Genomic DNA, 27,197 nt, shown 5'->3' on the forward strand with positions numbered 1-27,197 from the left:
GTGTTATTATCGACTTATATACTAGTTTACATTCCTCATCAGTAACCCTAAATACAAGTGAACCAAAAAGAGATAAGCTGAACCTCTATCATATAATGACTATATAATGTGAACAACTGAATAATGGCCAATGACACTCTTTCTTCGCTTCACCCATCCAGTGTTTAGCTTTTATCTCATAGTGACTACAAAACAAGTTCACACCAACAGTTTGTTTTAACACCAAATAATGCTTAATATTTCGTTAGGTGATCCTTCAGAATCTTTCTCTGTTCGGGTAATAATATTCAAAGTACTAGCAACAAACGGGCATGTTACTTAATAGTTAAGGCCGGATTGTTGTTATTAAGCCCAAAGTTATACAATGGGCTATCTGTACTCTGCCCACCACGGGGGTCGAAACCCGGGCTCTAGCGTTGTAATTCCGCATACATACCGCTGAGCCGCTGGGAGCCGTACACTAATAACATTGGCACATGTTTAGTCTGTTAAAAAGTATTTTTTTTAATCAGATACTTAGGATTTTATCCTGCCCCAATCATTCAATACCCGCTCCACTTATTTTACACAATTCTATTTTAATAAGTTAAGAAAGTGTAATTTGGCACATGAAAATGACAGAGAATTTTGAAATATTTGCAACAGGTGGTTAAGGCGTTTGTCTCTCAATCTGCTGCTCACGGGTTCGAATCTTATGCTCGCCTTTCCAGCCAAGGAGCGTTATTATGTTTTAGTCAGTCCAATTATTCCTTGGTAAAATAATAGGCGCTGAATGATGTTGGTCTGTGTTCCCTCTAGGCTGCGTGGCCGCACAAGAACCAGTCGAGTGCGGCGCACTTCATTCTTTCAGCCGTACACGTCGTTAATAATACTGAGGAGTTGACGGTATAAATAATCCCGGCATTCCATAAGTCTAAAGCCAAAATATCAAACTGGTGGAATTGCAAAGCGACTTAATGATCCAATAGGACTGATGATCTGAAATTACCCACCTCACACATTCACACATTGCCTTCATACTTGTGCACGTGAAAAACTTTATTCTGCACATGGATTAAAAACTTTGTGATGACTAGTTGCCTTCCCTCTAGTCTTACACTGCTATATTAGGGACGACTAGCACAGACAGCTCACGTGCAGCTTTGCGCAAAATTCAAAACAGAGTAAACAAACCTCAGTCATAAAATTATCACTGACTTATTGTTGTCGGTTGTCTGTTACTAGGTGACTTCTGTAACGCATTTTAACTGTTCCTTTTGAAAACAACAAACAAACCCAAGTCAATAGAACCATTACTCTCTTATTGTTGTCGGTTGTCTGTTACTAAGTGACTTCATATATCGCAATTTAACTGTTCGTTTCCAAAACAACTGTAGTTTGTTACACTTTTCGAGCAGTGCTATTATTTTTCTTTTCAATTCTATAATGTCATGAGACGAAATCGACTTGAGCTAATTTTGTACTCCTATTTTCCGAAAGTAATACATATCCTAAATATCCAGGTTACCAGATAGTTGATAATGTTCATTCGCTAAAATACCAAACGTTTCAGCAATGAACATCCATGAATATATATGTAACAATCACAATTTCGTAAAGTACGCCACAGAAAGGTGTATTTCTTGCCATTTATTAATATTCGCAATGCGTGACTGAAAGCACGACATAAAGAAATAATACACGTTGTTGTTAAAATTTGACTTGCTTATTAATGTGACAAGAGTTTTCCAGTATTTCAGTCTCATCAGTGACAAACAGGTAGCTAGTGTCATTTTTATAATCAGGAGTCCCAGCTATTGCAAAATATTTTGTTTGAGAATAAAAAAGCGCATATCGCTTTGCATATAAGAGTACATGTAATACAGGGGGGGTCAATTTAAAACTAAAATATTGGTGTTATTATCAAAGTATTTAGCTTGGAGGACATTGATTCTAAATTTACATACAAAAATGGTTATGTTAATTATGTGGCCCACATTTATTTTCAGTTTGAAATTAAAACTATAAACGTTATTTGCTTTTCACACACACACATATATATATATATATACATATCACAAACAAAAGAATTATACATAAACAAATTATATTACTACAAATTCATATATATCACAAACAACATAATCTACATAACTTATTTAGATTATTAATGTAGGCAGGTACAAAATATTCTTTAGTCTGCTTGTGGAAACATTTGTTAATAAAACCTAGAACGACCTTATAAAGTTTTCATGTTGTTTTGTTACATGCGTATGAGCGCTTTTTTTGGTACTTTTAATCAGAACGGTACTTTACGTAACATATAAACCGAAGAGCCACAAGTTTGATCTCTTGGCCGGAGGGAGAGCGGCCAGTTCATTGACATTCCGCCCATATGGGTACTAACCAGATAGCGTGACTGACTGTCACACTTATAAAGAGCTTCTTCTCCTTCCATGAGAAAGTGTTCAGTTATACATCGAGACTAGAACCTTGGATCTTTCGATTCATCCATATTTGACCATTTTTTAACACAGCATTTTATACATGTTTTGAGTGTAAATGCTAAGTTATTGGGATGACTTTCATATTTATTATTATTCAGTTTTTTATTATCTAATATTTCTATTCTAATGTTAGTATATTACTATCTTAAGTACTCATGCAATTGTTTGGTCCTATATGTATAACAAACTTCACTTGATTTAAATACATCTTATTATAAGAACATAAAACAGAACAAGTGTTAAAGATTTTGATTCTCAAAATAAAAAGAGTAGAAACATAGAAAAGAGGTTAAAATCAACGAAGTAAAATATTTCATTCGGTTAAAGAAAGGCCAGTATTATGATTTTACATTCACTGTTTATTTGATTGGTAAGGAACAAACCATCGGTGGTACATTGAAAGTTTGTGAAAAAAATTTAGACTCGAGCCTGGGTAGTTCCGTAATTTGGATTTCACCAAGCATTTTCTTGACATAAATAATACTTCATAGTTTTATCCTTCTAGTTTTTGGTTTGGATGAAGTTTACTGTCAGCGCTTTGTCTGAAGAATCATGACAGATATTTATTGTCCATGTATTAATATATTTAATACTAGTTTCTTCTTCCATCAATTCTTCAGGCTAAAAAAGAATCATTTTATTATGTTCATAAAGCTTCACTCGTGTTATTGTTCACGTTGGGGAAGCTTCCTCGATTTGGTTTCTTTTGAATTTCGTGCAAAGCAACACGAGGCCTACCTGTGCTAGCCGTCCCTAATTTTGCAGTGTAAGACTAGAGGGGAGGCAGCTAGTCATCACTACTCACCGTCAACTCTTGGGCTACTCTTTTACCAACGAATAATGGGATTAACCGAAACATTATAACACTCTCACGGCTGAAAGGGCGAGCATGTTTGGCGCGACGAGGATGCGAACCCGCGACCCCCAGATTACGAGTCGAACGCCTTAATCCACCAGGCCATGCAGAGCCCGCTTCCTCGGTGAATGTTCAATTGCCATTGACCATCTTTAAGGAATGATAATACAAAACGTTCCTGTTTTTATTTTATTTGAAACAAATGTGAGCAATTGTTTTTAACCAATATACAGCTTGGCCCGGCATGGCCAAGCGTGTTAAGGCGTGCGACTCGTAATCTGAGGGTCGCGGGTTCGCATCCCCGAGTCGCGCCAAACATGCTCGCCCTCCCAGCCGTGGGGGCGTTATAATGTGACGGTCAATCCCACTTTTCGTTGGTAAAAGAGTAGCCCAAGAGCTGGCGGTGGGTGGTGATGACTAGCTGCCTTCCCTCTAGTCTTACATTGCTAAATTAGGGACGGCTAGCACAGATAGCCCTCGAGTAGCTTCGTGCAAAATTCAAAAACAAACAAACAAAAAACAAACCAATATACAGTCGTACATCAAAGGTTGGGAAAATCTCTAAGTGCTATCTTTGAAAATGCATGTTGTTTGTTTTATCTCAGTTTCTTGAAGCTTGTTTTGTTTACCATGACAACTCAATGTCGAGATCACTCCAAGGACAACATAACAAGTAATGTTGAAATTATATATTTCCTACATGTTTCGTTTCTGCAAGCACAATTTAATATTTTAAGTGTCAAATAAGATATTACAATTTGTAAAAAAAATTCAAAATATGGTCTGGTGTTTTCTGATGAGAACTAATGGTTTCAAATTGCTGTAGCTCTCAACCAGAAGAAAGAAGAATGTGTTTGTTTGTTTGTTTGTTTTGAATTTCGCACAAAGCTACTCGAGGGCTATCTGCGCTAACCGTCCATAATTTAGCAGTGTAAGACTAGAGGGAAGGCAGCTAGTCATCACCACCCACCGCCAACTCTTGGGCTACTCTTTTACCAACGAATAGTGGGATTGACTGTCAAATTATAACGCCCCTACGGCTGGGAGGGCGAGTATGTCTGGTGCGACGGGGATTCAAATCCGTGAAAAAGTATTGGTTATAATGTTCACAAACCATTTCGTAATTGGTGGATAACTAAAAATCAACATACTTCCGCGAGGATGGAACGATACTAAAACACAGGGTTGGCAGAAACCAGCGTAGGTGGGTGAAAGGAAATGAAAAATACAGGTTCGACAGATATAGATTAGTGAGATAAACAAAGGTTTCTTAAAGGATGTTTGTTAGAAGAAAGATATATTCACGAAATAAACTGAAAGTAGCAAGTGGTTGAATTTAAAAATATGTGAATAAAAATAAATCAGATCTAAGTAAAATAAAATAAAGGCTCCGGCCTGGCCAGGTGGTTAAGGCGCTCGCGGGTTCGGATCCCCGTCACATCAAACATGCTCGCCCTTTCAGCAGTGGGAGCGTTATAATGTAACGGCTACTCTCGCTATTCGTTGGTAAAAGAGTAGCTCAATAATTGAGCTTACACTGCTAAATTAGGGACAGCTAGCGCTGATAGCCCTCGTGTAGCTTTTCGCGAAATTCAAAAGAAACCAAACTAAATAAAATACATTTGACTGTCGGGGTTACGGAACACAACACGAGTATTTATGAGTTTCACAACACTCATTTATTGTATTAATTAATAATAATACTGGCATTTTATTCGATATTTATATATCTGTTTTTATATCTGTGTGTGTGTAATTATTTGAGTAAACTACAAACAATTTATGAAACAGATTACATCAAAACGAAGGATAGCGTGAGTTTTATATAGCATATCCAAACCTTAGATGAAACATAACACTATGTAACAAAATTGTTGCTTTATCTTGTTCCTGGGCACAAAGTGTTATTTCCCAATTACTTATGCGTAAAGTAAATGGAAAAGACCTATTTTTCTCTTCAAACTTTGCTTTTGTGACCTGGGTAATGAAATTTTCAAATTTACCCATTTTCCAAAACATTCTAGGTAGATTCAGCGCTGAGTAGCTTATAGAGAATTTTCTCGATCTTACAAGAAGTTTCAAGAACTTTCTAAAATGCTGTAGAACTTACGAGAAACTTTTAAGAACCTTTTAGAATTTTCTAGAACTCTCCATAGTAATATATATACAGAGGCTCACCAGTCCAGTTTAGTTCTAGCTGTTTAAGTGAACACGTAGACCTATCTGATTTTATCAGAGATGGCATCAAGAAGCTGCAAGCATTCTCCAGACGCATTCTGCTATGTATGTAGCCAATTTATCAAGACTAAAGCGAAAAAGTATTCTCTGACAGCATCTGCTAAAATGTGTGAAGCCTACAAAGCCTCCTGGAGATGAAGACAAACCCTGGGCACCTCATTTTACCTGCGAGCACTGCAAAAAAACAAAAAACACTAGAAGGAAAAACAGACAATTTTTGCTTGCTTGAATACTAATATTTTATATTAAACAAAAATTAGACCTTTTAAAATTTAAATGTCTTTTAATTTATTTTCATTTTCCAATAGTACAGAAAAAATATCACATATAAAATATTTTGCATGAGCCATTTACATATTAGTTGTGGATAAAAAAATTATTCTTCATAATAACAGTTTTATTTTGTTCTTTTGTAGGATGGTACAGAAGGTAAAAGAGAGCCATGAAGTTCGCTATTCCAAGAATTTGGGCTGAGCTAACTGACCACTCAAACAATTGCTACTTCTGCATGGTGAACCCTTCCAAATGTCGGGTTGGCAATAATGCATCTGGTATCATGCATCCAGACCTTCCATCATCCATCAACCCAGTGTCACACTGCCCTAAGCTCCCTGTACCCACTTCGCCAGAGAGAAACCAGCCATCCTCAGAAGAGAGCAGAAAATAAGAAGAGGAGGTAGACGTTGAAGATCCAGAATACAAATACAGAGGTGCAGCTTGTGCGAGAAACCCATACTACCCCAGCCAAAGAAACCTCAATGACTTGATCAGAGATCTTGGCCTAAGAAAGTCAAATATCGAGCTATTGACATCTAGGCTCAAATAGTGGGATTTGTTAGATGAAAGTGTGCACGTCGCAAGTCAGAGGAAGCGTCACTGACATTTTTCAAGCTTCTTCACTTGTCAAGATGGGCTCTGCTTCTGCTATAATGTATCTGGTCTGTGCGAGGCAACTGGAATTGCCTGTAATCCGAACGAATGGTGCATCTTCATTGATAGCTCATCCAGAATCCTCAAAGCTGTGTTGCTTCATAACGGGAATAAGTATCCGTATCTTCCCCTGGGTCATTCGTTGAGCCTTAAAGAGGAATACAACAACGTCAAGACCTTGCTAAAAGCCTTGAAGTATGATGAAAATGGCTGGGAGGTCATTGGAAACTTCAAAATGATGGCATTCCTGATGGGTCTCCAAGTTTCAGTTATCTTTGTCTTTGGGACAGCATGGACATTGCAGCGCACTACAACAGGAAACACTGGCCACAACGGACCAGTGGAGGAGCACAATGTCAAGTAAGAGCCACTAGTGGACCTCCAGAAGGTGTTGTTCCCAGCATTTCACATAGAATTGGATCTTATGAAACAATTTGTCATAATTCTTGACAAGTAGTCTGCAGCCTTCAAGTATCCTAGAGACATCTTCTCGAAGTTGTCTGAGGCAAAGGTGAAAGCTGATGTGTTCGTTGGACCACAAATAAAAAAGATTCTGGAGTACACAGAATTCCCCAAGAAGCCCAGCAGGAAGGAAAAAAGCTTGGGGCAGCTATGTCGTAGTGGTTTGGGACTTCTTGGGCAATCACAAGGCCGAAAATTATGTGGAACTCTTTTGAAGAACTACGGCAAAATAGGCTGCAGGATGTCCCTGAAAGTCCATATCCTTGACGCTCATCTTGATAAATTCAAGGAGAACACGGGAACATACCTAGAGGAGCAAGGCCAGTGCTTCTACCAAGATATACGAGACTAGACTTTGAACGCCCCTACCAAGGACCATATATAACGAAATCATCGTGGGAAACTATATTTAAGAGCTAATATGTGAAAGTGATTTGGATTACAGTCGCAATTCGTGAAAAACTGTTCACCTCTAAACATTTTTGTATAACTTTAGTGTAAATACATGTAAATCTTGATACACATGTTGTTTTATTCACACCTTATGTAAATGAAAACGTGCAAATTTGCCCGTTTTTACATATAAAATAGGTTAATTTCTAAATTTAATTATCCAGGTCACAAAAGCAAAGATTGAAGGGAATAATGGCCATTTTCTGTACTTTTACAACATAAGCAATTAAGAAATAACACATACTATCCAGGAACAAAATTCGTGTTACACAGTGTATAATTAAATACATTTGTTTTCGTTCTCTATATACTTAAATTATACATATATACATATAGCCACTATTTTTAAATGGCACTGTTCCATTTTTCGATATGCATTATGTCAAATGACAGATACCATAAACAAAGAGCTAATTATTTAGTCCTAACAGAATTCGAATGTTTCTTCCTCCCTGTAAACTCATTTTCTTAAAAAAATGAAAATATAAAGTTGAATGAACTATTTCCTGAAGTAACTAGAATGGCTTCTTCGAAATAATAATAATAACAATAAAAAACACAAAAATGTTACATTTCTGCTTCTGATTTAACAGAAGTAAAAATTATAAATAACTATATCTCAAAGTTTAAATCAGAACACAAAAAGTGAACAAAAAGTAGATGGTTCATCTGTTTAGCTTTTTGCCTCAACGTTAAAATCGACCCAACAACTTTTGATCATTTTACTTAAAATTTGTTGAAATACGTTAATACAGCACAGAAGACGTCGATTATTATACGATAGAAGATGGAAGTTGTTTGTTAGTCCATTAAATTCTTCTATGAATCAATACTACCGTTATGTGGATGACACTTTATCTCTATTTATTTGCAAACTTTGGGTATGTAACTCAATTTGCAAGAGCATTTGTAATTTCCGTACTAGTTCAAAACGGAAGAAGCTTTTAAATTCTACTGAACAGTAATGAATAAAACATTTTTCCCACCAATGTGTTGTTCCAATAGGTTTTTCTAAGTTGTTTGTGATTTCACGTTTTTTTTGTGTTATTTTCCGTACGCGATTACTCACAAATCATCATACGCAAAGCGTCTTGATTTAAATAGTTCTGAATACAGCCCAGTGATTAGTACGCCGGGCTTTAAAGCTGAGGTGCGTTATAAGAATGACAGTCAAATTCAATTACTCCGTCTAACAAGAGTAATCCAAGGTTGGCGGCAGGTAATGTGGACGAGCTGCCTTCTCTATAATCTGTCAGCTGAAAATCAGGGACACAGATAGCTCTGATGTAGCACTGCGCGAAATCAAAAAAATTAATGTGCGTGTGTTTTTTACAGCAAATTCTCATTGGACTGGTTGCTGTGTCCACTGAGGGGAATCGAAATCCTGATTTTAGGCTTGTAAATCTGAAGACGCACCGGGTGGACCAAATAATTAATATATTGAGAATAACTGTCTCAAAACAACATTTTCGTTTACGTGTAGTTCTTGTTACTTCAAAATCAAATTTTAGATTTAATTAAACTAGAGATACTCAACTTTCCAGCTGTTCTCCTAAAATGTTTTAAGAAATGTAATAACTGGAAACGCAGAAAGAGACATGATTTATTTGTTTATTTGTGTTTTTGAATCGAGATGATGAATAACACTGAAGAAGAAATTCGATCCCCTGATAATATATCGCAGCTGTGAGAGAAGACACAATTCAATTGGTGGATTAGATGCCTATAAGGCATCTAAGCTAAATTTCTGTTTGCTGTGCAAGAATATGATAATGAAACTTTTGTGATTTCGTTTTCACCGCGTAACAACACGTGTGCACGTTTGTCATATATTACATCAACTTATTGCGTGTTATTTTACATTTCATGTTTTATAAGGATCAGTTTTGAAATATTCTATGGAAATAGCATATTCAATTGCACTGACAGATGTGAAATATCCATTTAATAGTTAGCTTATAAATCAAAGTTCGAACTTCTTGTATCAGAAAACATTATACAGATATAGAATGACATTTAGGTCAAATTTTAAAAAAACATTCTTCGGTGCTGAATGAAACATCTCTAAAAACAAGGTGAAACTTTTCTGAAATTAGCAGAACAACTGTCCCGGCATGGCCAAGCGTGTTAAGGCGTGCGACTCATAATCTGAGGGTCGCTGGTTCGCATCCCCGTCACGGCAAACATGCTCGCCTTTTCAGCCGTGAGAGCGTTATATTGTGACGGTCAATCCCACTATTCGTTGGTACAAGATTAGCCCAAGAGTTGGCGGTGGATGGTGATGACTTGCTGCCTTCCCTCTAATCTTACACTGCTAAATTAGGGACGGCTAGCGCAGATAGCCCTCGTGTAGCTTTGTGCGAAATTCAAAACAAATACCAGAACAACATCACATGAAAAAAAAAAGTGTCAGAATTGTTCTTTCACAAGGTTTGTAACACACAAGGTGTTACAGATTGTACATCACAGCTTAGAAGTTGGTTTATCAAGTTAATATATTGTTAGTTTCTTAGAAGATTATCAATAGATGTATATAAATATAAGACCTATACTGGTTACTTCTAATAATGCAAAATGTTTAGATGTCACAAAAGGAAGTTAGGTTTTTGAAGACTTAGACATAATTATGAGTTATAGTTTAGAAAAAAAGAGCGAATGTTCGTTATTAAAGGATAGATAGCAAACGTAATTACGTACAATATTTGGCAAAATTAAGCAGTTTATGAACAAAAGCAATGAAGAGGAAAGAAAGTTTTATAATTCTATTAAACTTTATTTCAAACGCAGTAATAGTATTCATACTTTCTTGGGCCTGTTTCTTTAAATATATCCTAGAGTAAGACCTGTGTTCCATTAATCAAGTTTGGTTGTTGTGTTTTTATTGTATAGTTCCAGATAACTTTGCATCGTTCCTAAAATCATAGGCAACAACTTCTAATTTATTTTCTGTACGAAGGTCTGAATATTAGAATGTTGGTATGATTTTGACCAATCAGGAAGAAGTATTCATCGAAAGACCGCAGACTTGCATTGCGAAACTACAAGAGATAAAAACTGGGAAATTCTGGAGATCGATAACAACAGTTAACCTGCAGAACACAGGAACCCATTTACTCGCATCATGCTGTTTCTTATTTTTTTACAGAAAACAACAAATTGAATTTGAAGAAGGTCCGAGTGCTTTCGAGAAAGAAAGAGTTATTTAGAAGGTAAACATCTACAGACAACATAATTTAATTGAAAATATCGTCACACACTGAGACCAGTCACATAAAAAAAAATATTTTAAACCAGAATGATTTGTGCAACAAATAGTAAAATAATGACCAATCACGTGGGTGTTTTGTTCAATAGAAATAATAATTCGGTTAATTTCCTCCCGTTAAACTGTCCATAGTTGCTTCACAACTTTATTACTCTGTTTGTCTGTTTTGAATTTCGCGCAAAGCTACACGAGAGCTATCTGCGCTAACCGTCCCTAATTTAGCAGTGTAAGACTAGAGGGAAGGCAGCAAGTCATCACCATCCACCGCCATCTCTTGGGCTACTCTTTTACCAATGAATAGTGGGATTGACCGTCACATTATAACGACCCCTAGGCTGAAAGGGCGAGCATGATTGGTGTGACGGGGATTCGAACCCGCGACCCTCAGATTACGAGTCGAACGCCTTACCACACTTTGGCCATGCCGGGCCCTTCATTACTCACATGAATTGTGTAACCTAATCAATTTCTTCTTCTTCTGAGGCTACAGCCATATCAGTATCACAAACTGGTATTCACCAAATATTTTCTAAGCTGAACATTTATTAGATGATGGTTATATTTAATAACCTCAGGGAGGTATATACGAGCAATGGAAATTACATTTAGAAATAATCAAAGTAAACCATTAAACGAGAACCACTTGAATTAGGTTTGACGATAATACTCGCCATGATTTACAGGGAACACAAATAATAGCTCTATTACAGATTGAACATATTAATCCTGTAATAACCAGTACTATTTCTAACCCTTACTGCTCATACGGAAATCAGATATTATTCTGGTAAAGCAACTGCTTGAAGTATCTAACAATTTTAACACCAATATTGGAGCTTAGTGTAAAGTAATGCAGAATTGAGATAAAATCGCTGATGAGTTTTAGCAATCAGCTACTGAGTTTGAGAGTTTTGGATTTACAATGCTGTAGCCTTTTATAAAATATGCTTAAACTTATGTATGAAAATTACTTTATAAGCTTTTATATGACACTATTGAGCGGAACTACTCCAGGAAATATTAATCAACGTTTATATATTTAATTTTATACATTAAAAAAATACCAATGATTGTTAATGTTTTTTTTATAAATACATGTTTCAATATTTTACCATTGGAAACAGTACTAGGATTTTAAACAACTTTATAAGGAGTGTATTTTTATACATGTTTCAATATTTTACCTTTGGAAACAGTACTAGATTTTAAACAACTTCTTAAAGGAGTGTATTTTTATACATGTTTCAATATTTTACCTTTGGAAACAGTACTAGATTTTTAAACAACTTCTTAAAGGAGTGTATTTTTAAAACATGTTTCAATATTTTACCTTTGGAAACAGTACTAGATTTTTAAACAACTTCTTAAAGGAGTGTATTTTTATACATGTTTCAATATTTTACCTTTGGAAACAGTACTAGATTTTTAAACAACTTCTTAAAGGAGTGTATTTTTATACATGTTTCAATATTTTACCTTTGAAAACAGTACTAGGTTTTTAAAGAACTTCTTAAAGGAGTGTATTTTTATACATGTTTTAATATTTTACCTTTGGAAACAGCACTAGATATTTAAATAACTTCTTAAAGGAGTGTATTTTTATACATGTTTCAATATTTTACCTTTAAAAACAGTACTAGGTTTTTAAACAACTTCTTAAAGGAGTGTATTTTTATACATGTTTCAATATTTTACCTTTGGAAACAGTACTAGATATTTAAACAACTTCTTTAAGAAGTGTATTTTTCATAAGAGGAGTACCAATTAATCTCTGTTGTAATTCAGTAATACGTTTCCCAACAGCTGTTGAAGCCAAACAGAGCGACAATCGTTCATGCCAACTCTCCTATAATAAATTATCGATTACGTACTTTTGTGATGAATGAGCATGCGCTAGCAGCTGTTGGCATCAACACAGTTGTTGAAAAGTCCCACTTAAATCAGCAACAGTCAGGGACACTAATCTTTCTACAGAACAATAACCAAGCACTTTTCTAATGACTATGTGTGCTAACAACTGCTAAATAAACAGACTTGTAAATCACCAGTTCAACACTTAGTGGCTACTGTTGATACACAGTATGTTGTTTTAAAACATTTATTCCGCACACATGGGAAAACAAACTATGTGCAAGGAGTGGGAAATAATATATAGCAGCACTGTTGATATGAAGACTGCTATTGTGTACAGTATCACTTATATATATAGCATCATTGTTGATATCACTCCTGATGTTGTACAGTATCACTTATATATACAGCATCATTGTTGATATCACTCCTGATGCTGTACAGTATCACTTATATATATAGCATCATTGTTGATATCACTTTTGAGGTTGTACAGTATCATTCAAACAAGTATCAGCATTATCGATATAACACTATGATTTAAAAATATATCAGTATTGTTGGTAACAACACAGCTGTTGTACACTATGATTTAAATATATATCAGCATTGTTGGTATCAACACAGCTGTTGTACAGTATGATTTGAATATATATCAGTATTGTTGGTATCAACATAGCTGTTGTACACTATGATTTAAATATATATCAGCATTGTTGGTATCAACTCAGCTGTTGTACACTATGATTTAAATAGATATATGCATTGTTGGTATCAACACAGCTGTTGTACAGTATGATTTGAATATATATCAGTATTGTTGGTATCAAGACAGCTGTTGTACACTATGATTTAAATATATATCAGTATTGTTGTTATCAACACAGCTGGTGTACACTGTGATTTAAATATATATCAGTATTGTTGATATCAACACAGCTGTTGTACACTATGATTTAAATATATATCAGTATTGTTGGTATCAACACAACTTGTGTACAATAGGATTTACATATATATCAGTATTGTTGGTATCAACACAGCTGGTGTGCACTATGATTTGAATATTTGTCAGTATTGTTGGTATCAACACAGCTGTTGTACACTATGATTTAAATATATATCAGTATTCTTGGTATCAACACAGCTGTTGTACACTATGATTTAAATATATATCAGTATTGTTGGTATCAACACAGCTGTTGTACACTATGATTTAAATATATATCAGTATTCTTGGTATCAACACATGTGTTGTACATTATGACTCAAATATATATCAGTATTGTTGGTATCAATACAACTGTTGTACACTGTGATTTAAATATATATCAGTATTGTTGATATCAACACAGCTGTTGTACACTATGATTTAAATATATATATGTATTGTTGGTATCAACACAGCTTGTGTACAATATGATTTAAATATATATCAGTATTGTTGGTATCAACACAGCTGTTGTACACTATGATTTAAATATATATCAGAATTGTTGGTATCAACACAGCTGTTGTACACTATGATTTAAATATATATCAGTATTGTTGGTATCAACACATCTGTTGTACACTATGACTCAAATATATATCAGTATTGTTGGTATCAACACAGCTGTTGTACACTATGATTTAAATGTATATCAGTATTCTTGGTATCAACACAGCTGTTGTACACTATGATTTAAATATATATCAGCATTGTTGGTATCAACACAGCTGTTGTACACTATGATTTATATATGTGTCAATATTGTTGGTATAAACACAGCTGTTGTACACTATGATTTATATCTGTGTCAGTATTGTTGGTATCAACACAGCTGGTGAACACTATGATTTAAATATATATCAGTAGTGTTGGTATCAACACATCTGCTGTACACTATGACTCAAATATATATCAGTATTGTTGGTATTAATACAACTGTTTTACACTGTGATTTATATATATATATCAATATTGTTGGTATCAACACAGCTGTTGTATACTATGATTTAAATATATATCAGTATTTTTGGTATCAACATAGCTGTTGTACACTATAATTTAAATATATATCAGCATTATTAGTATCAATACAGCTGGTGTACACTATGATTTAAATATATATCAGTATTGTTGGTATCAACACAGCTGTTGTAAACTATGATTTAAATATATATCAGTATTGTTGGTATCAACACAGCTGTTGCACACTATGATTTAAATATATATCAGTATTGTTGGTATCAACACAGCTGTTGTACACTATGATTTAAATATATATCAGTATTGTTGGTATCAACAGAGCTGTTTTACACTATGATTTAAATATATATCAGTATTGTTGGTATCAACACAGCTGTTGTACACTATGATTTAAATATATATCAGTATTGTTGGTATCAACACAGCTGTTGTACACTATGATTAAAATATATATCAGTATTGTTGGTATCAACACAGCTGTTGTACACTATGATTTAAATATATATGAGCATTGTTGGTATCAACACAGCTGTTGCACACTATGATTTAAATATATATCAGTATTGTTGGTATCAACACAGCTGTTGTACACTATGATTTAAATATATATCAGCATTGTTGGTATCAACACAGCTGTTGTACACTATGATTTAAATATATATCAGTATTGTTGGTATCAACACAGCTGTTGTACACTATGATTTAAATATATATCAGTATTCTTGGTATTAATACAACTGTTTTACACTGTGATTTATTTATATATCAATATTGTTGGTATCAAGACAGCTGTTGTACACTATGATTTAAATATATATCAGTATTGTTGGTATCAACATAGCTGTTGTACACTATAATTTAAATATATATCAGCATTGTTGGTATCAACACAGCTGTTGTACACTATGATTTAAATATATATCAGTATTGTTGGTATCAACACAGCTGTTGTACACTATGATTTAAATATATATCAGAATGGTGGTATCAACACAGCTGTTGTACACTATGATTTAAATATGTATCAGTATTGTTGGTATCAACACAGCTTGTGTACAATATGATTTACATATATATCAGTATTGTTGGTATCAACACAGCTGGTGTGCACTATGATTTGAATATGTGTCAGTATTGTTGGTATCAACACAGCTGTTGTACACTATGATTTAAATATATATCAGTATTGTTGGTATCAACACAGCTGTTGTACACTATGATTCAAATATATATCAGTATTGTTGGTATCAACACAGCTGTTGTACACTATGATTTAAATATGTATCAGTATTGTTGGTATCAACACAGCTTGTGTACAATATGATTTACATATATATCAGTATTGTTGGTATCAACACAGCTGGTGTGCACTATGATTTGAATATTTGTCAGTATTGTTGGTATCAACACAGCTGTTGTACACTATGATTTAAATATATATCAGTATTCTTGGTATCAACACAGCTGTTGTACACTATGATTTAAATATATATCAGCATTGTTGGTATCAACACAACTGTTGTACACTATGATTTATATATGTGTCAATATTGTTGGTATAAACACAGCTGTTGTACACTATGATTTATATCTGTGTCAGTATTGTTGGTATCAACACAGCTGGTGAACACTATGATTTAAATATATATCAGTATTGTTGGTATCAACACATCTGCTGTACACTATGACTCAAATATATATCAGTATTGTTGGTATTAATACAACTGTTTTACACTGTGATTTATATATATATATCAATATTGTTGGTATCAACACAGCTGTTGTATACTATGATTTAAATATATATCAGTATTTTTGGTATCAACATAGCTGTTGTACACTATAATTTAAATATATATCAGCATTATTAGTATCAATACAGCTGGTGTACACTATGATTTAAATATATATCAGTATTGTTGGTATCAACACAGCTGTTGTAAACTATGATTTAAATATATATCAGTATTGTTGGTATCAACACAGCTGTTGTACACTATGATTTAAATATATATCAGGATTGTTGGTATAAACACAGCTGTTGCACACTATGATTTAAATATATATCAGTATTGTTGGTATCAACACAGCTGTTGTACACTGTGATTTAAATATATATCAGTATTGTTGGTATCAACAGAGCTGTTTTACACTATGATTTAAATATATATCAGTATTGTTGGTATCAACACAGCTGTTGTACACTATGATTTAAATATATATCAGTATTGTTGGTATCAACACAGCTGTTGTACACTATGATTTAAATATATATCAGTATTGTTGGTATCAACACAGCTGTTGTACACTATGATTCAAATATATATCAGTATTGTTGGTATCAACACAGCTGTTGTACACTATGATTTAAATATGTATCAGTATTGTTGGTATCAACACAGCTTGTGTACAATATGATTTACATATATATCAGTATTGTTGGTATCAACACAGCTGGTGTGCACTATGATTTGAATATTTGTCAGTATTGTTGGTATCAACACAGCTGTTGTACACTATGATTTAAATATATATCAGTATTCTTGGTATCAACACAGCTGTTGTACACTATGATTTAAATATATATCAGTATTGTTGGTATCAACACAGCTGTTGTACACTATGATTTAAATATATATCAGTATTCTTGGTATTAATACAACTGTTTTACACTGTGATTTATTTATATATCAATATTGTTGGTATCAAGACAGCTGTTGTACACTATGATTTAAATATATATCAGTATTGTTGGTATCAACATAGCTGTTGTACACTATAATTTAAATATATATCAGCATTGTTGGTATCAACACAGCTGTTTTACACTATGATTTAAATATATATCAGTATTGTTGGTATCAACACAGCTGTTGTACACTATGATTTAAATATATATCAGAATGGTGGTATCAACACAGCTGTTGTACACTATGATTTAAATATGTATCAGTATTGTTGGTATCAACACAGCTTGTGTACAATATGATTTACATATATATCAGTATTGTTGGTATCAACACAGCTGGTGTGCACTATGATTTGAATATGTGTCAGTATTGTTGGTATCAACACAGCTGTTGTACACTATGATTTAAATATATATCAGTATTGTTGGTATCAACACAGCTGTTGTACACTATGATTCAAATATATATCAGTATTGTTGGTATCAACACAGCTGTTGTACACTATGATTTAAATATGTATCAGTATTGTTGGTATCAACACAGCTTGTGTACAATATGATTTACATATATATCAGTATTGTTGGTATCAACACAGCTGGTGTGCACTATGATTTGAATATTTGTCAGTATTGTTGGTATCAACACAGCTGTTGTACACTATGATATGAATATATATCAGTATTCTTGGTATCAACACAGCTGTTGTACACTATGATTTAAATATATATCAGTATTGTTGGTATCAACACAGCTGTTGTACACTATGATTTAAATATACATCAGTATTCTTGGTATCAACACATCTGTTGTACACTATGACTCAAATATATATCAGTATTGTTGGTATCAATACAACTGTTGTACACTGTGATTGAAATATATATCAGTATTGTTGATATCAACACAGCTGTTGTACACTATGATTTAAATATATATATGTATTGTTGGTATCAACACAGCTTGTGTACAATATGATTTAAATATATATCAGTATTGTTGGTATCAACACAGCTGTTGTACACTATGATTTAAATATATATCAGAATGGTGGTATCAACACAGCTGTTGTACACTATGATTTAAATATGTATCAGTATTGTTGGTATCAACACAGCTTGTGTACAATATGATTTAAATATATATCAGTATTGTTGGTATCAACACAGCTGTTGTACACTATGATTTAAATATATATCAGTATTCTTGGTATCCACACATTTGTTGTACACTATGACTCAAATATATATCAGTATTGTTGGTATCAATACAACTGTTGTACACTGTGATTTAAATATATATCAGTATTGTTGATATCAACACAGCTGTTGTACACTATGATTTAAATATATATATGTATTGTTGGTATCAACACAGCTTGTGTACAATATGATTTAAATATATATCAGTATTGTTGGTATCAACACAGCTGTTGTACACTATGATTTAAATATATATCAGAATGGTGGTATCAACACAGCTGTTGTACACTATGATTTAAATATGTATCAGTATTGTTGGTATCAACACAGCTTGTGTACAATATGATTTACATATATATCAGTATTGTTGGTATCAACACAGCTGGTGTGCACTATGATTTGAATATATGTCAGTATTGTTGGTATCAACACAGCTGTTGTACACTATGATTTAAATATATATCAGTATTGTTGGTATCAACACAGCTGTTGTACACTATGATTCAAATATATATCAGTATTGTTGGTATCAACACAGCTGTTGTACACTATGATTTAAATATGTATCAGTATTTTTGGTATCAACACAGCTTGTGTACAATATGATTTACATATATATCAGTATTGTTGGTATCAACACAGCTGGTGTGCACTATGATTTGAATATTTGTCAGTATTGTTGGTATCAACACAGCTGTTGTACACTTTGATTTAAATATATATCAGTATTCTTGGTATCAACACAGCTGTTGTACACTATGATTTAAATATATATCAGTATTGTTGGTATCAACACAGCTGTTGTACACTATGATTTAAATATATATCAGTATTCTTGGTATCAACACATGTGTTGTACACTATGACTCAAATATATATCAGTATTGTTGGTATCAATACAACTGTTGTACACTGTGATTTAAATATATATCAGTATTGTTGATATCAACACAGCTGTTGTACACTATGATTTAAATATATATATGTATTGTTGGTATCAACACAGCTTGTGTACAATATGATTTAAATATATATCAGTATTGTTGGTATCAACACAGCTGTTGTACACTATGATTTAAATATATATCAGAATTGTTGGTATCAACACAGCTGTTGTACACTATGATTTAAATATATATCAGTATTGTTGGTATCAACACATCTGTTGTACACTATGACTCAAATATATATCAGTATTGTTGGTATCAACACAGCTGTTGTACACTATGATTTAAATATATATCAGTATTCTTGGTATCAACACAGCTGTTGTACACTATGATTTAAATATATATCAGCATTGTTGGTATCAACACAACTGTTGTACACTATGATTTATATATGTGTCAATATTGTTGGTATAAACACAGCTGTTGTACACTATGATTTATATATGTGTCAGTATTGTTGGTATCAACACAGCTGGTGAACACTATGATTTAAATATATATCAGTATTGTTGGTATCAACACATCTGCTGTACACTATGACTCAAATATATATCAGTATTGTTGGTATTAATACAACTGTTTTACACTGTGATTTATATATATATATCAATATTGTTGGTATCAACACAGCTGTTGTATACTATGATTTAAATATATATCAGTATTTTTGGTATCAACATAGCTGTTGTACACTATAATTTAAATATATATCAGCATTATTAGTATCAATACAGCTGGTGTACACTATGATTTAAATATATATCAGTATTGTTGGTATCAACACAGCTGTTGTAAACTATGATTTAAATATATATCAGTATTGTTGGTATCAACACAGCTGTTGTACACTATTGTTGGTATAAACACAGCTGTTGTACATTTTAAATATATATCAGTATTGTTGGTATCAACACAGCTGTTGTACAACTATGATTTAAATATATATCAGTATTGTTGGTATCAACACAGCTGTTGTACACTTATGATTTAAATATATATCAGTATTGTTGGTATCAACACAGCTGTTGTACACTATGATTTAAATATATATCAGTATTGTTGGTATCAACACAGCTGTTGTACACTATGATTTAAATATATATCAGTATTGTTGGTATCAACACAGCTGTTGTACACTATGATTTAAATATATATCAGTATTGTTGGTATCAACACAGCTGTTGTACACTATGATTTAAATATATATGAGCATTGTTGGTATCAACACAGCTGTTGTACACTATGATTTAAATATATATCAGTATTGTTGGTATCAACACAGCTGTTGTACACTATGATTTAAATATATATCAGTATTGTTGGTATCAACACAGCTGTTGTACACTATGATTTAAATATATATCAGTATTGTTGGTATCAACACAGCTGTGTTGTACACTATGATTTAAATATATATCAGTATTGTTGGTATCAACACAGCTGTTGTACACTATGATTTAAATATATATCAGTATTGTTGGTATCAACACAGCTGTTGTACACTATGATTTAAATATATATCAGTATTGTTGGTATCAACACAGCTGTTGTACACTATGATTTAAATATATATCAGTTGGTATCAACACAGCTGTTGGATATATATATCAATATTGTTGGTATCAACACAGCTGTTGTACACTATGGTTTAAATATATATCAGTATTGTTGGTATCAACATAGCTGTTGTACACTATGATTTAAATATATATCAGAATGGTGGTATCAACACAGCTGTTGTACACTATGATTTAAATATATATCAGTATTGTTGGTATCAACACAGCTGTTGTACACTATGATTTAAATATATATCAGTATTGTTGGTATCAACACAGCTGTTGTACACTATGATTTAAATATATATCAGTATTGTTGGTATCAACACAGCTGTTGTACACTATGATTTAAATATATATCAGCTTGTTGGTATCAACACAGCTGGTGTACACTATGATTTAAATATATATCAGCAATGTTGGTATCAACACAGCTGTTGTACACTATGATTTAAATATATATCAGCATTGTTGGTATCAACACAGCTGTTGTACACTATGATTTAAATATATATCAGTATTGTTGGTATCAACACAGCTGTTGTACACTATGATTTAAATATATATCAGTATTGTTGGTATCAACACAGCTGTTGTACACTATGATTTAAATATATATCAGTATTGTTGGTATCAACACAGCTGTTGTACACTATGATTTAAATATATATCAGTATTGTTGGTATCAACACAGCTGTTGTACACTATGATTTAAATATATATCAGTATTGTTGGTATCAACACAGCTGTTGTACACTATGATTTAAATATATATCAGTATTGTTGGTATCAACACAGCTGTTGTACACTATGATTTAAATATATATCAGTATTGTTGGTATCAACACAGCTGTTGTACACTATGATTTAAATATATATCAGTATTGTTGGTATCAACACAGCTGTTGTACACTATGATTTAAATATATATCAGTATTGTTGGTATCAACACAGCTGTTGTACATGATTTATGATTTAAATATATGATTTAAATAGTATTGTTGGTATCAACACAGCTGTTGTACACTATGATTTAAATATATATCAGTATTGTTGGTATCAACACAGCTGTTGTACACTATGATTTAAATATATATCAGTATTGTTGGTATCAACACAGCTGTTGTACACTATGATTTAAATATATATCAGTATTGTTGGTATCAACACAGCTGTTGTACACTATGATTTAAATATATATCAGTTGTTGGTATCAACACAGCTGTTGTACACTATGATTTAAATATATATCAGTGGTATCAACACAGCTGTTGTACACTATGATTTAAATATATATCAGTATTGTTGGTATCAACACAGCTGTTGTACACTATGATTTAAATATATATCAGTATTGTTGGTATCAACACAGCTGTTGTACACTTGATTTAAATTGTTGGTATATATATTTATCAGTATTGTTGGTATCAACACAGCTGTTGTACACTATGATTTAAATATATATCAGTATTGTTGGTATCAACACAGCTGTTGTACACTATGATTTAAATATATATCAGTATTGTTGGTATCAACACAGCTGTTGTACACTATGATTTAAATATATATCAGTATTGTTGGTATCAACACAGCTGTTGTACACTATGATTTAAATATATATCAGTATTGTTGGTATCAACACAGCTGTTGTACAAATATGTATTGTTGGTATCAATATATGATTTAAATATATATCAGTATTGTTGGTATCAACACAGCTGTTGTACACTATGATTTAAATATATATCAGTATTGTTGGTATCAACACAGCTGTTGTACACTATGATTTAAATATATATCAGTATTGTTGGTATCAACACAGCTTGTTGTACACTATGATTTAAATATATATCAGTATTGTTGGTATCAACACAGCTGTTGTACACTATGATTTAAATATATATCAGTATTGTTGGTATCAACACAGCTGTTGTACACTATGATTTAAATATATATCAGTATTGTTGGTATCAACACAGCTGCTGATTTAAATATATATCAGTTGTTGGTATCAACACAGCTGTTGTACACTATGATTTAAATATATATCAGTATTGTTGGTATCAACACAGCTGTTGTACACTATGATTTAAATATATATCAGTATTGTTGGTATCAACACAGCTGTTGTACACTATGATTTAAATATATATCAGTATTGTTGGTATCAACACAGCTGTTGTACACTATGATTTAAATATATATCAGTTGGTATTGTTGGTATCAACACAGCTTGTTGTACACTATGATTTAAATATATATCAGTATTGTTGGTATCAACACAGCTATGATTTAAATATATATCAGTATTGTTGGTATCAACACAGCTGTTGTACACTATGATTTAAATATATATCAGTATTGTTGGTATCAACACAGCTGTTGTACACTATGATTTAAATATATATCAGTATTGTTGGTATCAACACAGCTGTTGTACACTATGATTTAAATATATATCAGTATTGTTGGTATCAACACAGCTGTTGTACACTATGATTTAAATATATATCAGTATTGTTGGTATCAACACAGCTGTTGTACACTATGATTTAAATATATATCAGTATTGTTGGTATCAACACAGCTGTTGTACACTATGATTTAAATATATATCAGTATTGTTGGTATCAACACAGCTGTTGTACACTATGATTTAAATATATATCAGTATTGTTGGTATCAACACAGCTGTTGTACACTATGATTTAAATATATATCAGTATTGTTGGTATCAACACAGCTGTTGTACACTATGATTTAAATATATATCAGTATTGTTGGTATCAACACAGCTGTTGTACAACTATGATTTAAATATATATCAGTATTGTTGGTATCAACACAGCTGTTGTACACTATGATTTAAATATATATCAGTATTGTTGGTATCAACACAGCTGTTGTACACTATGATTTAAATATATATCAGTATTGTTGGTATCAACACAGCTGTTGTACACTATGATTTAAATATATATCAGTATTGTTGGTATCAACACAGCTGTTGTACACTATGATTTAAATATATATCAGTATTGTTGGTATCAACACAGCTGTTGTACACTATGATTTAAATATATATCAGTATTGTTGGTATCAACACAGCTGTTGTACACTATGATTTAAATATATATCAGTATTGTTGGGTATCAACACAGCTGTTGTACACTATGATTTAAATATATATCAGTATTGTTGGTATCAACACAGCTGTTGTACACTATGATTTAAATATATATCAGTATTGTTGGTATCAACACAGCTGTTGTACACTATGATTTAAATATATATCAGTATTGTTGGTATCAACACAGCTGTTGTACACTATGATTTAAATATATATCAGTATTGTTGGTATCAACACAGCTTGTTGTACACTATGATTTAAATATATATCAGTATTGTTGGTATCAACACAGCTGTTGTACACTATGATTTAAATATATATCAGTATTGTTGGTATCAACACAGCTGTTGTACACTATGATTTAAATATATATCAGTATTGTTGGTATCAACACAGCTGTTGTACACTATGATTTAAATATATATCAGTATTGTTGGTATCAACACAGCTGTTGTACACTATGATTTAAATATATATTGTTGGTATCAGCTATATGATTTAAATATATATCAGTATTGTTGGTATCAACACAGCTGTTGTACACTATGATTTAAATATATATCAGTATTGTTGGTATCAACACAGCTGTTGTACACTATGATTTAAATATATATCAGTATTGTTGGTATCAACACAGCTGTTGTACACTATGATTTAAATATATATCAGTATTGTTGGTATCAACACAGCTGTTGTACACTATGATTTAAATATATATCAGTATTGTTGGTATCAACACAGCTGTTGTACACTATGATTTAAATATATATCAGTATTGTTGGTATCAACACAGCTGTTGTACACTATGATTTAAATATATATCAGTATTGTTGGTATCAACACAGCTGTTGTACACTATGATTTAAATATCAACAACACAGCTGTTGTACACTATGATTTAAATATATATCAGTATTGTTGGTATCAACACAGCTGTTGTACACTATGATTTAAATATATATCAGTATTGTTGGTATCAACACAGCTGTTGTACACTATGATTTAAATATATATCAGTATTGTTGGTATCAACACAGCTGTTGTACACTATGATTTAAATATATATCAGTATTGTTGGTATCAACACAGCTGTTGTACACTATGATTTAAATATATATCAGTATTGTTGGTATCAACACAGCTGTTGTACACTATGATTTAAATATATATCAGTATTGTTGGTATCAACACAGCTGTTGTACACTATGATTTAAATATATATCAGTATTGTTGGTATCAACACAGCTGTTGTACACTATGATTTAAATATATATCAGTATTGTTGGTATCAACACAGCTGTTGTACACTATGATTTAAATATATATCAGTATTGTTGGTATCAACACAGCTGTTGTACACTATGATTTAAATATATATCAGTATTGTTGGTATCAACACAGCTGTTGTACACTATGATTTAAATATATATCAGTATTGTTGGTATCAACACAGCTGTTGTACACTATGATTTAAATATATATCAGTATTGTTGGTATCAACACAGCTGTTGTACACTATGATTTAAATATATATCAGTATTGTTGGTATCAACACAGCTGTTGTACACTATGATTTAAATATATATCAGTATTGTTGGTATCAACACAGCTGTTGTACACTATGATTTAAATATATATCAGTATTGTTGGTATCAACACAGCTGTTGTACACTATGATTTAAATATATATCAGTATTGTTGGTATCAACACAGCTGTTGTACACTATGATTTAAATATATATCAGTATTGTTGGTATCAACACAGCTGTTGTACACTATGATTTAAATATATATCAGTATTGTTGGTATCAACACAGCTGTTGTACACTATGATTTAAATATATATCAGTATTGTTGGTATCAACACAGCTGTTGTACACTATGATTTAAATATATATCAGTATTGTTGGTATCAACACAGCTGTTGTACACTATGATTTAAATATATATCAGTATTGTTGGTATCAACACAGCTGTTGTACACTATGATTTAAATATATATCAGTATTGTTGGTATCAACACAGCTGTTGTACACTATGATTTAAATATATATCAGTATTGTTGGTATCAACACAGCTGTTGTACACTATGATTTAAATATATATCAGTATTGTTGGTATCAACACAGCTGTTGTACACTATGATTTAAATATATATCAGTATTGTTGGTATCAACACAGCTGTTGTACACTATGATTTAAATATATATCAGTATTGTTGGTATCAACACAGCTGTTGTACACTATGATTTAAATATATATCAGTATTGTTGGTATCAACACAGCTGTTGTACACTATGATTTAAATATATATCAGTATTGTTGGTATCAACACAGCTGTTGTACACTATGATTTAAATATATATCAGTATTGTTGGTATCAACACAGCTGTTGTACACTATGATTTAAATATATATCAGTATTGTTGGTATCAACACAGCTGTTGTACACTATGATTTAAATATATATCAGTATTGTTGGTATCAACACAGCTGTTGTACACTATGATTTAAATATATATCAGTATTGTTGGTATCAACACAGCTGTTGTACACTATGATTTAAATATATATCAGTATTGTTGGTATATGATTTAAATATATATCAATCACAGCTGTTGTACACTATGATTTAAATATATATCAGTATTGTTGGTATCAACACAGCTGTTGTACACTATGATTTAAATATATATCAGTATTGTTGGTATCAACACAGCTGTTGTACACTATGATTTAAATATATATCAGTATTGTTGGTATCAACACAGCTGTTGTACACTATGATTTAAATATATATCAGTATTGTTGGTATCAACACAGCTGTTGTACACTATGATTTAAATATATATCAGTATTGTTGGTATCAACACAGCTGTTGTACACTATGATTTAAATATATATCAGTATTGTTGGTATCAACACAGCTGTTGTACACTATGATTTAAATATATATCAGTATTGTTGGTATCAACACAGCTGTTGTACACTATGATTTAAATATATATCAGTATTGTTGGTATCAACACAGCTGTTGTACACTATGATTTAAATATATATCAGTATTGTTGGTATCAACACAGCTGTTGTACACTATGATTTAAATATATATCAGTATTGTTGGTATCAACACAGCTGTTGTACACTATGATTTAA

This window comes from Tachypleus tridentatus, chromosome 8 (genome assembly GCF_004210375.1).
Source record: "Tachypleus tridentatus isolate NWPU-2018 chromosome 8, ASM421037v1, whole genome shotgun sequence".
Classification (NCBI taxonomy): Eukaryota; Metazoa; Arthropoda; class Merostomata; order Xiphosura; family Limulidae; genus Tachypleus; species Tachypleus tridentatus.